The sequence below is a fragment of the Triturus cristatus genome, chromosome 4_2, assembly GCF_964204655.1.
Source record: "Triturus cristatus chromosome 4_2, aTriCri1.1, whole genome shotgun sequence".
In the NCBI taxonomy this organism is placed as follows: Eukaryota; Metazoa; Chordata; class Amphibia; order Caudata; family Salamandridae; genus Triturus; species Triturus cristatus.
In genome coordinates, this window is record NC_140586.1 from 825,805,005 (window position 1) to 825,817,542 (window position 12,538).

The following is a 12,538-nucleotide window of genomic DNA, read 5'->3' on the forward strand; positions in this document are numbered from 1 at the left end:
GGACTACCTGGCTGAACTACAGAGAGGGCCCATCCACAGGCTGCACGGCGCGGGTCGGAGTGACGAGGAGGATGACCCACTAGAGGTTACCGGAGGTCGTTTCCCAGTCAGAGGCTGGTACCCAGAGTTCCACTACGCTACAGCAACTTTGAGGGAGACGCTCTATGCCGCCCAAGAAGCCATCGGCCAAGACTCCCAATAGGGTCTCAGAATTTTTCTCGACCACTGAATCATGATCAACGGTACGGGGAGAAGCAAACGCTGCCACTATGGCTCTTACAAAAGCGGACCTTGTGTCCATGTTTCAAGACTTCAAATCTGAATTATGCAAGGACATTGGCCAAGACATCAAATCCTCCATTGACCAGTTGCGCTCCGACCTGTCAGATAGTCTGTCTTCCTTGCAGCAGGACGTGAATTCCGTCGGCACAAGGGTTCTTGATCTCGAAGCCCACCATCAGGAGCAAGAACAAATCTCTACCGAACTCCGGGATGATGTGCGTTCACTTAAGGAACAATTACTCCAGTTCCAACTAAAGGCGGAGGATCTCGAGAATAGGGCTCGGCGGGAAAATATACGTATCAGAGACCTAGAGGAGGGAGCTGAAGGGCCAGATCTGGAGGCCTTTGTGGTGGGTCTCTTCTCGGAGATTTTGTTTCCACAGTCTCTCAAAATAAAACTGGACAGAGTCCACCGAGTGGGGTCTCTGCAACAGGGAGAGAAGAAATGGCCGCGCGATGTCCTGGCAAAGTTCCACTCCTACAGGGTCAAAGAGGTGGTTCTGCAGGCGGCCAGGACTAAGGAGTCCATCTCATTCCAAGACCACTCCTGCTCCATCTACCAGGATGTCGCGCCATTGACTTTAGCTCGGAGACAATTGCTCAGACCCATTACCACTAAGCTTCGAGACGACAAGATCAGGTACAGATGGACCTATCCTTTTGGGCTCAGTTTCGAATTCCAGAATAAACAACGCCATATCACCGACCTCCAGGAAGGCTTGAATCTGCTAGGCATGGCCTCTGGAGAAGATGCTACCGCCCACGGCAAAGCTGGAAAATCATCCCGAGGAGCGTCATCATCTTCAGCCTGCTCGCGCAGGGAGAGGCGCTGAACGTCTGCTGGAAACTCCGGGTCTGCGCATCGCGGACTTCGGCCTACCAGCAGTGAGGGCTGAAGTCCCCAGAAGCCTCCGCTGATACACTACAGGGGGCAGCTCCTGCCGGGAGAGTCGGGAAGGTCTCCTCCTTGGGCCCCGCTGCAGCCCCTATCTCTGAGGCTGCGGAGACTCGCTCTCAGAAAGTAGGATTCCTGGACGTTGTGGACCTTTCAAGTAAGACTGATGTTGTTTCCTTTTGATTATAGCACAGCGGGCTTATCCGTCAAGGTCTCTCTAGCTCTCAAACATTATCTGTGATCCGCAATGGTGGTAATAGTTTATCAATGTGAATGCTTTCTCCATGTGTTCCTCTGGGCATGGGCTAACATTCAATTTGGTTTTTCTATATCTGTTTCTTCTCGAAGAGCCGCACATTTATGCTTCTGGTCCAACTTCCCGTCGGGACGGGCGTGGACGGGGTCCTCGGACCTGTTGTCCCCCATGGTCTCAAAGGGGTCATCCCGATCCCATAGAGGGACCTCAAGTCATGTGCGAATTGTTTATTTGTTTTTACATGTTTCTATTTTTCTAGGGGGACTGGGGGGGGGGGGGGGTTGGGGTGGGTAGTGGTGGTGGCTTTTTAACACTGCTTCAGCGGGACCTTTGTAATTTTGGGCAGGCTTAACCGGCGGGCTTGGATCTTACCGCAGGAGGGCCGATGTGGTGCGGAGGCGCTATGGGACCCTCTGGGCCAGGGGAGCGTGGTAGTTTTTTCCATGTGAGGTGATGCCGATCCTTATTGGAACCTGGAATGTTAAGGGTCTCAACTCTCCCCAAAAACGCCACAAAGTATGGAAATATATTACGGATTACCACCTTGACATTGTGGCCCTTCAAGAGACGCACTTAGCTAGAGCCGAAGACTCTCGTCTCAAACACAAACACTTTCCACTAATTTATCGGTCCTCGCCCCACACGAAACATCGGGGGTGGCTATTATGTTTCGCTCTTCTACACAATTCCAACCTATGGGAGTTCAGAGTGATAGGGATGGGCGCTGGGTCATGATCAAAGGTCGCCTGAGAGGGAAAGTTTGCACTTTTGAGACAATATATTCCCCCAACTCTGGTCAGATGACTTTCCTGCACGCTTTCTTGGGGAAATTGACAGATTTTGCAAAAGGGCCGCTGGTTCTCATGGGTGATTTTAATTTGATATGGCAAAAAGACTTGGACAGTACATCCTCTCAGCGGTCAGACATGGGCTTTTTTTCCGGGGAGGAGACAACGCATACGCGATATGGGCCTCTTAGACACATGGCGCACTCTTTTTCCACACACACGAGACTACACGTTCTACTCACATGTCCATCGTATTTATTCCCGGTTGGATTACATCTTTATCAGTCAGTCTTTGCAGGGTGCTTTACAGGACGCCAAGATCTTCCCCCTCTCAGTATCCGATCATAGCCTGTTCTCTGTGTGCGTTAACTGGCTGGGGAGCGCCCCGACCACTCCCAGATGGTACTTCCCGCCGTCGCTTACACGAGACAAGTAATCCTGCTCCAAGCTAAGCAACGCCATTACTGAATTTTTTAATACTAACAAGCCAGAAGATACCTCGGAGTTTGTCACCTGGGATACCTTGAAGGCGGTTAATCGAGGGGAGTGTATCGCCCTCAACGCGGCACTAAATAAACAACGCGCTTGCGAGAGAGAGCTTTTGGAGACTGAACTGATGGCTCTTGAACGTACCCATAAAACTAATCCCACGCGACAAACGTTACGCAGTCTCACGGCCCTCCGAGGAAAACTCAGGGCCATTTATAACAACAGGGCAGAATTCACACTTCTCAAGCTGCGACACGTATACACCCAGGGCAATAAAATTGGTAAACATCTTGCTAGACAATTGAAAGATAAGCGGGAGAAAAAATACATAGGCGCCATTTTGGGCCCTGCGGGGGAAATTACACATAGGGACAAGGACAAAGCTGAGATCTTTGGGAATTTCTATGGGAACCTATATGCTGGGGATACTTTAGATTCGGACGCTCAACAGGAATACCTCCAGTCATTGCCTCTGCCCCAGGTGTCTGATGCATGGAATGATCTGCTCACCGCTCCTATAACCATAGATGAAGTCACCATGGCCATTACAAACCTGAAACCTCACAAAGCGCTCGGGCCGGACGGCTATACGGCTCTTTTTTATAAAACATTTGTCCCCGATATTCACCCCTATCTTGTACGTCTCTTTAACAAAATGGCAGAAGACCGTACAACTTCAGGCTCCATGTCTGCGGCGGTGATTTCAGGGATTCTCAAATCGGGGAAAGACCCCCAGCGTGGCGCCTCCTATAGACCGATCGCCCTATGAATCTGGATGCTAAACTGTATTCTTCTATTATTGCCAAACGCCTAAATGACCTCATGCCTATCCTCATTCACCCGGATCGGGGTTCATCAAAGGCCGTCAAACGCACAATAATATCCGTAGGATCATACACCTAATAGAAAAGGCCAATAGACGCCAAATCCCTGCGGTCTTAGTGGGCTTGGACGCCGAGAAGGCCTTCGATCGTGGATTGGATTTTCCTCTTTCACACACTTACGGCATTCGGCTTTGCGCCCAAATTTTTCAATATGATAAGAGCTAATTACTGTCTCCCTCGCTCGCTCTAGAGTGGTGATTAACGGGATACAATACTCTCCCCACTCACGAGGCACGCGTCAGGGGTGTCCCCTTTCACCTCTACTTTTTACACTCAGCATTGAACCTTTAACATTAGCGATCAGGAATAACCCTGGCATCCAGGGAATACCATTTACAGGAGAATCCCATAAAATATCTTTGTTCGCAGACGATGTTCTTTTGTCTCTGTCTGAGCACGCGTCGTCTCTCTCGTACCTGCAGTCGGAACTCGAGCGTTCCGAACTAGTGTCGGGGTTTAAAGTAAATCTGGGCAAATCGTACATACTTAATCGTACTCTCTCACCTTCGGAGGTCCTCAGGCTCCAGCCTCTTACCCTGCTGTCTTGGGCTACCTCATCCATCCAGTATCTGGGGGTTCAGATGACGGCGAGAATCGAAGGTCTCTATGCTGCTAACTTTCCCCCCATACTTGCGCGCATCCAGACGGACCTAACGAAATGGAACCCTCTTTTCCTGTCATGGTTGGGCCACATACACGCCGTGAAAATGACCCTCTTGCTCAAGCTTCTCTACCTATTTCAGGCCTTACCCATTGAACTAGAGAAGGATTTCTTTCGGAAAGTGAAGGCCATGATCCTGCGCTGTATATGGCAGGGAGGACGAGCACGCTTCTCTTACTCTCTGCTGCACCGCCCCCGTACTGATGGGGGAGTAGGCCTCCCAGATATACTCCTATATTACAAAGCGGCGCAGCTGCAGGTCCTGGTTGAATGGTCCCAACGGGAGTCCGAAAAACATTGGTTACACGTGGATCGTAGCGTGACGGGGCGGACCATATGGGATCTAGTGTGGCGCTCACGAAGGGACAGGCCCCAGAAGGCATACATTAGCACCCCCACACGCACCACTCTTAAGGTCTGGGATTCGATCTCAGGTGACGATAGGTGGACCTCATTCCCGTTCCCCTTTACCCCGCTCCACTTTAATCCAGCATTCCCCCCGGCCCAGCATGAGAGACCTTTTGATGCTTGGAGAAAGGGTGGCTGCTTAGCTCTAACACATTTGTTCCATAATTTTGACCCTCTCACTTTCGATCACTGTAAGCAGGACTATGACCTAGAGAACACAGAAAGCTACCATTATGCGCAATTGATGCATTGGGCCCTTACCCCTCAGGTGCGGGACGCTGCAACTCGGCCTCTCACTAAATTTGAGGCCTTCCTCACCAAGACTACTAATATGAAAAGGGTGATCTCGTTTATATATAGCTTCCTACTTAAAACGGCACTATCCCCACGCCTCAGATATATGTCCATGTGGGAAGATCTGATTCACCGTCCTATTTCCGATGAGGAATGGACGCACCTATGGTCCGACATGGTACGCTTCAATCATTCCACTGAACTCAGGGAAGCACACTTGAAGACCATGATGGATTGGTATCTGCATCCATCCAAGCTTCGGCAGATCTTTCCCACCACATCGGATAGATGTTGAAGGTGTTGTGGACTCCTTGGGGATTTCCAGCACATATGGTGGGACTGCCCGGTTATCCGCCCCTTCTGGGAAGAAATCATGGCTCATATAGAAGATATGTTGGGTTATCCCATCCCCACTATCATGGGGGGGAGGGGGGAGGGGGGTTGGGGGGAATCCTTTTGGGGCTTCGTTACTCCTCCTTAGAACACCAGACTCGAGCTGATAAAATGATTATGTGGCTTTGCATTGGTTACTCTGGCAGCCGCTTGGAAGAGGAGGGAGGCCCCAGCTATCTCCCTCTGGCATTCCCGTCTATGGAGACTGCTTAGCTTAGAGCGTATGGCTGACATTTTCAGGGATAACTATAAGAATTTAAATAGGGACCCCTTGTCTCCTTCCTCTCCAGAGGCCTCCCATCGGCTGTGTGTCCCTCCTCCATAAGAGCCCTCCATCTCTTTCAATGTTGATTAGGGTCCCAGTGTCGAACACTTTCTTGGTTGTATAAGTTCCGCCACCACCACGGGTAGGTTGGGGGGTGGGTGTTTTTTTTACTTCCTTTTTTGTCTCTTTTTTGCCTCTTACTTACATTATCCCACGTTGGGATCCGTTTGTACATGTTTTTGGCATTTAATGTAGAGCACTTCAATTGAGCACCTTGGGGAAACTACCGTCGCAGGAGGAAGTTGAGCTCTCTATAGAATTGCCTGCCTGCATCGTACTTCTGCAAAGACTCTTAAGCTTCAGTACTTTTATAGACTGTATCCACCATTCGGCCTACTTAATGGGGAGCGGAGCTGGTTTATTTGATCAATGCATTTTGTTCAACTGTTATGGTCTTGCTGAGACTTTTTGATCCCCTGCGCGGGAACATGTGATGGTGCTATTTCAGATTGTAAGCTGTAAAAATGTTAGAAACATAATTTTGAAAAAAAAAATGATTAAGCCTTTGCAGCCATCGTATGTGCCCTCCTTCCAGTGCTCCACCACATTGTGGGTTTAATAGAGGCACAATATTTTGTTACGATCATAAAACTGCGCATCAGAAACCAAACTCTACTGCACTAGAAATCTCACACCCAATCAAAAAAACACCTCCTACAAACGCACCAACATCTGAATTAACAATAAGTGGAGCACATGCCAACTGGTGAATAAAGCACAAATAGAACACATGCGGGTCTTTTCAATTGCATATGGTGAATTACAGACAGATATCATGTAAGCTAAATCGGCATTCCAGAGGGATGGCACACGTCAGTTTCTTTAGAAGGAGTAATTATAAAGAAAAGTTTGACACGCAGTCGTTGCATTGAGGACATATGCCACGCACGCCCGAGTAGACTTAACGCGCTTCCTGTTCAATGTGCGTTAAGAGAAAGTGTCACACAACACAAACCAATGTTTAAGGGGCGGGGTGGAACACATGACAGACGGTGTTTTGGGGCCAAGGTGGCTCAAATTTGAGTCCGGGTATTAAAAAAAATCTGCATGTCTGCTGGTTTCACGATGTTGTCTTTGTACAGGGGAGAGGAGGAATACATGCCAGCAGATGTACTCCGGACAGGTGGCATCTGCGTGAAGGTCAGGTTGCAAAATATGCCATTTTGTGCTTTCATGGTCCTGCATATGGCTGTCCCAAGGTCATGTGGCAAAACTACCGCAATTCCAGAGAAAGTAGTAATAGAAAGTGCCTGGCGGTACAGCGGGGATTACTTCTTTCTATAAGGTTCGGGAGTCTCCATATTCTGTGCTGGGACCAGCACCCCTTCGGCGCTTGTCACAAGACTATCATCCGGGACGTAGGAGAAACAGCGCTTTTTACATTGTATGTAGATCTGCCTTAGAGACTGTAACAGCAATTTTAAATGGTTTCAAATGAAGCACCCACTTAAGAAACCAGAATTGGGAGAAGTGTGCACAAGACAGACCTGCGGGCATCGCTTATAATCTCAACACTCTAAGCGCAATTCAAACGATTAGTAATTCAACTCGGGGGGAAAACAGATCGAAAATAAAACAAGGCGGTAGAGGAAGAGACGCTGTGCGCAAGCAAAAGACGCCGTGCGCATGTAAAATATACAGTCCGGGTGGGTGAGCCTGAAAGGAGACAGGGAGGGGACCAAAAAGCCTCACTGCAAATGAAAAGCGTGCATTTACCATAAAGTGTGATGTGCGTGAATGAAAAGCAGAGGTGGAGCTTCCACCCCACTTCCAAAAGAAAACTGACAATAGATCTCGCAAGCTATGCGCTATGTGCTGCGACGCTAGCGAGACCTATAAACAAAGATGGCCTTGTACCAGCTCTCTCTTGGAAAGAAAGTCTTCTAGAAAGCAACTGCAGAGCTACTGTTCAATCCCTCATACCCTCACATCTAGAGGGCAATAATGCCCTACTCCGTGGCCTTCCTTACTCCACACTAGCACCCCTTCTAGGCATCCTACATGTTGCACTACATCTCATCCACAGCCTGAACAAATATGATTCCATCACCATCCTCCTGATTGACCTCCGTTGTCTCCTGTTTGCAGCTTGCACCATCATCAAACCAGCTACATCATTTACAAAGTCACCACCAACCGCACCCCTGCGTATCTAAGAGACAAGCTCACCATCACTGGTGGTTCTCTGCATACCCCCAGCCAGGACACCAGAAAACTTCAAAATAAGAAGTGTAAAAAAGAAAAAAACAGGACATAAGGCCTTTCCATCTATGCGCCGAGGATTTCAAACAGAAACTGCTGTAATCAGACATTTAAACTAGTTAAGTTCTTTATTTAGGATCACCTTTTAAAAAAAATAGCACAGAAAGGAGCAGACACTTTTGGAAGATGCCTAGCAGAGCATCTCCCATGGTTATATTTTAAATGTTAACATCTATGTTTTCAATTTGCACTGCAGTATACTTCAGTGTTAGACCTATTCACGGTGTTAAATTCACGTAAGATAACAATAGCCTGTTATTTCCTGTGAGAAGCAGTCCATTAAAAGGAATCACAAATAGGCAACAAAAGAGGGACATAATACAACAGTCTTTTGCAATGTTTAATACCTTGTCTTTATATCCATCTCATCAGTAAAGTAAACATTTAACTTAGAGCCACCCTGACAGCTTCTGGCTAAGGACTCAAGACCAGAAACTTTCTTCCTAATGCCTACTTTAGTATAATTTTGCAGTGTGAATCAAAGTTTTATTTCTTTTCAGATAATAACCATGACAGAACATTTGTATTTATTGTCTCTTGTTATGTTATACTTTGAGACGTAGCCTTCACACCATCTCCTATCAGCTATGCTCCTAATGCTCGGCCAAGCTATTCAGTCTGAATCAAGGTGATTATCAAGACCAACTTTCCACATCAGGCCAGTGTGGTGCTAGAGGCACTCTTCTGGTTTGAAACCACGTGATGACCTTTGACTACCATGATGTTAATTGTCTTTTTACCCTAGCCTTAATGTACGTCCAGCGTATATGCCTTTTTTTCCCTTAAAGGTTTAATCTTGCAGTCTTGAAGTGGGAGCTGTCACAGAGTAGAACAGCACGCGGGGGATGAGAGGGAGAGAGGGAGAGAGAGAGAGAGAGAGAGAGAGAGAGAGAGAGAGAGAGAGAGAGAGAGAATGTACGCGTTTTGGTCTCGAAGTGCAGTGTTATGAGAAGTGGTGCTTAAATGTGCGTTATGTTGTACATTGAGAGATGAAGTGTGTGATGCTACAGGCAGTGGTGCACAAATGTGCATTGTGTTGTACATTGGGAAATATTGTGAAGTTCTTACTATTGGCTTTGACAAGGTCTCATGTTATCCTGAATTCTGACTATGTCTTGCCTGGTCTTTTTTGTGCGCAAAGGCAGGCCTACAGAGTGCTCAAGTTGTTTGGGTTACTCATGTTCAAGGTTGCTTTGTTTTTTGGAGAGGAGATTGTTGAATGTACCCTCGAAGGCTTTTGTAAGCTTCGTTAAGATAAAGGCTGGAACATGTTAGAATGTAGAAGGAACGTGGGAACTCCTTTTGCCCTGGAATGCTTGCATGGAAGGTGGCCAATTCCAGTAAGTTTCCTTGGTGCAGAAGGAAAGACTCTCAAACCTTCTAGTGTGTTTTGAGACTATAAAGCTGAAGGTTGTTGACTTGGAAATCGTGATTGTTTGAGCCTGAACGATGGGCGCATGTTCAGTGCAGGCATCTGGTTGCTGAGTCTCCTGGCTTCGGCTGTAAATCCCCCAGTCTGGAGTGGGTTAGGATGAAGATTGCACCAGGTGTAGTGTTTGATTTTTGATTGTTGCCATTGTGATGTGTGGCTAGTGGCAACAATCATCTGAGGTGTTTTCTTTGTGATGTGTGAGTGAGTCAGAGTGCACATCCAAAGTAATCATTTGATGTATTTAGTGTATATATCTTTCTGATTTCTTATAGGACGTCCAGTATTATTTGCTGCTTGTTTATTCATATTATTATTCATGCATCTAACAGTTGCATCTGCCAAGTGTGATTATTCCTTCACAGCCCGTACAAAAAGAGCAGAAGTGGGCACTCTCGGTAAGCAGAAAATTATTTATTAATTTCTCACATCACAATATCCGTCCTGACTAGTTTCGGCTGGTCCCAGCCTTTTTCAAAGTCATTTTTTTGTTCGATTTTTTCAAAATTAAAGGTACAGCGCATAGACACATAGAAGAAACAACATCCGTTACTAACGTGTCCCCCTCATTATGCATGCTGTCTCAAACTGTCTCAATACATATTCATATCGAAATGGTATATGTATTTTTTTATATTTACATTTTAAAATGTATACTCTTATTAAATATTTTTACAAAGAATTCTTTATATATAAACAAGGCACCTTGACATTTCCCATCTAACAATGTTGTTCATTTGATATCTGGGAAAGCCTTTGTTAGAGAGCATTGCATAAATAAAACCCCAAGCCTTATTCTAAGAAAAAAAAAAAAGGTTTTTGATGCGTTTCATTTTGTAAAGTGAAACTAGGTGTTTTTGTGTTATATGTCTCTTGCTTCGTCGTGTTTCAGCCACCGTGTTGGAGTGGTATTTTGGGAGCGCGAAGCAAGAGAGCCAGGAAACCAGCATTCTGACTGACAGATAAGAGGAGAACTCTTTTTACCTCTGATACGGCTAAGAGGTCCCTACAAGTTCAGGATATGGTTACCAGCCAGACATCACCTTCACCAGTTGTTGTCATGGTATGAAAACGACCTCTCAAATGGTTAAAATTCTTCCTGCCCGGCTGGGACCAAAATATAAGAGTCACAGACCTGTCCTCGTCCTCGAGTCCCATCACCTGCAAGGTCTCTCATGGCACTCTCCTACCCTAGACCACTCTTTCCCACCCCTTTAAAGAACATCGGAAAACATCGATGGATTTACACCACTACCATTTCTGCTCAAACAGCAAGAGTCCTGGAAGCAAATGGCTCTAAATCTGGAAACAATAGCCCATTGTCAATGATACATACCCTGCCAACATGAAGAACAACCTCACAGTGTGAGGAGGGGGTGGAGCCTTGAAGGGGCGGGGCCTTGTGTCAAGAAGTACCTAGGAGGCACTTTTGAACCACACCCAGAGCTCAAGCCCTCCCCCCCCCCAAAAAAAAAAAAAAAAACTTGCTGGTGCCGATATCCTGGTGTGTTTTCACACACTTGAATGGACGTCAGCAGTTCAGAGCCCCTCGAAACTAGCTGGAAAACCACTATTTACAGTAGTTTCCAGCTCGTTTTCCCTGCCACATTGTGATATCGGCTCTCCACCATGTGACTGTGTGATGGGAGCCGATGTGTGTCACACTGTGGCACCGTGTGAGTTGCCAGGTATGATGACACCCGCACAAGAGATAAACTTCTAATGTACTCCAACCTTCTTCAACAAAGCTGCTCCATCAGGATTCAAACTTAAAGTAAAGAGCCTGTGACCCATTTGAGAAGCAGAACTCGACATATATGCCACATATTAAAATGCTTTCTTCCAGTTGAATCACCTCAACAAGCCATGGAGTTAATCTATGCGGACAATAACCCCTCTGTGCTAGGCATGCTTGTCCACACGCGCCTTCAATATTGTAGTTTCTCTACACTGGCCCCTTAGCTGAACCACTAAAAACACTTCAAAAAGTAAAGAACATGGCTGGTAATCTCCACTCTAGCTTGGAAATGATGCCATTGTGTCCCTTTCCACCGCAGAAGCTTCAACTTTCCCTGGCTCTCTGGGATGGCCAAACTTTCCATTGAAACACTGCGCCTCACCCACAAATGTCTGCATGATTGCGAAAGGCAGTCAATCAGATTTCTGAAACAAAATTACCACAGAAAAACAAATATACAAAATGGGTATGTAAAATGAGTAAATACGTAAAACACCCTTTACAACACATGTGAACCTCACCTGGCGTAACACCTGGAAATGCAAAAAAACATCGAGACTACTCGCCGTGTACATATATCAGTCGGACTACAATTTAGGAACTATATATCTGTGTGCTTGGATATATACATTACGATCTTTGTAATGTGTACAGCAGTGCCTTTATGAATATACGTGTATAAATCTTTACATACAAACACGCTAGAAAGGCACCAAAAAAAGTCCACTCAGACAGGTGAGTGTACAGATGCCTAGCCAGATCTTTACTCACATGATAGAGAACAAACTTGGAAAAACACTACAATTTTGAGGAAGTCAATGTGCTGAAACTGTAACTAACGGGTCCATGGCGGGCCTCTCATGGCGAGCGCCGCTTGGCTGCTCTATGGCGGGCCTCTCATGGCGAGCGCCGCTTGGCTGCTCTATGGCAGGCCTCTCATGGCGAGCTCCGCTTGGCTGCTCTATGGCAGGCCTCTCATGGCGAGCGCCGCTTGGCTGCTCTATGGCAGGCCTCTCATGGCGAGCGCCGCTTGGCTGCTCTATGGCAGGCCTCTCCTTGGCTGCTGCGCACGCGCGCGCGCCTCAAGCAGGCCTCTCCAGACCAGATCCCTAACGCAGGCACTTTGGGCGGGGCCCGGGGGCGGTAGCCCCTTGGGTCCAAGGTCAATGAATCGCTAGTGCAGTCGCTATGTGAGGAGGCTCGGGGCCCCCGCCATCCCATTCTACAGCGGGGAGGATGGGGGTTAATTTGAGTTACGCCACTGCTCCACACTCACGCCCCTGCCGGGCTCAGACAGGAGATGCGCACACAGCTCGGGTACAGGAAGGCTATTAGAGGGCACACAATGGGAAGGAGGCAGGGGGAGGAAGGCCTGTTAATTTACATGCAAATGAGGGGCCTGGATATTATACTCGAGGGACGGGGCGGGGGTGG

General features: G+C 47.2%; 1 protein-coding gene across 3 annotated transcripts in view; it reads right to left on the reverse strand.

Annotated features, from left to right (window-relative positions):
* Positions 1–12,538, reverse strand: part of ERI3 (ERI1 exoribonuclease family member 3) — a 1,537,399-nt gene that overhangs the window by 785,124 nt on the left and 739,737 nt on the right. The window lies entirely within an intron of this gene.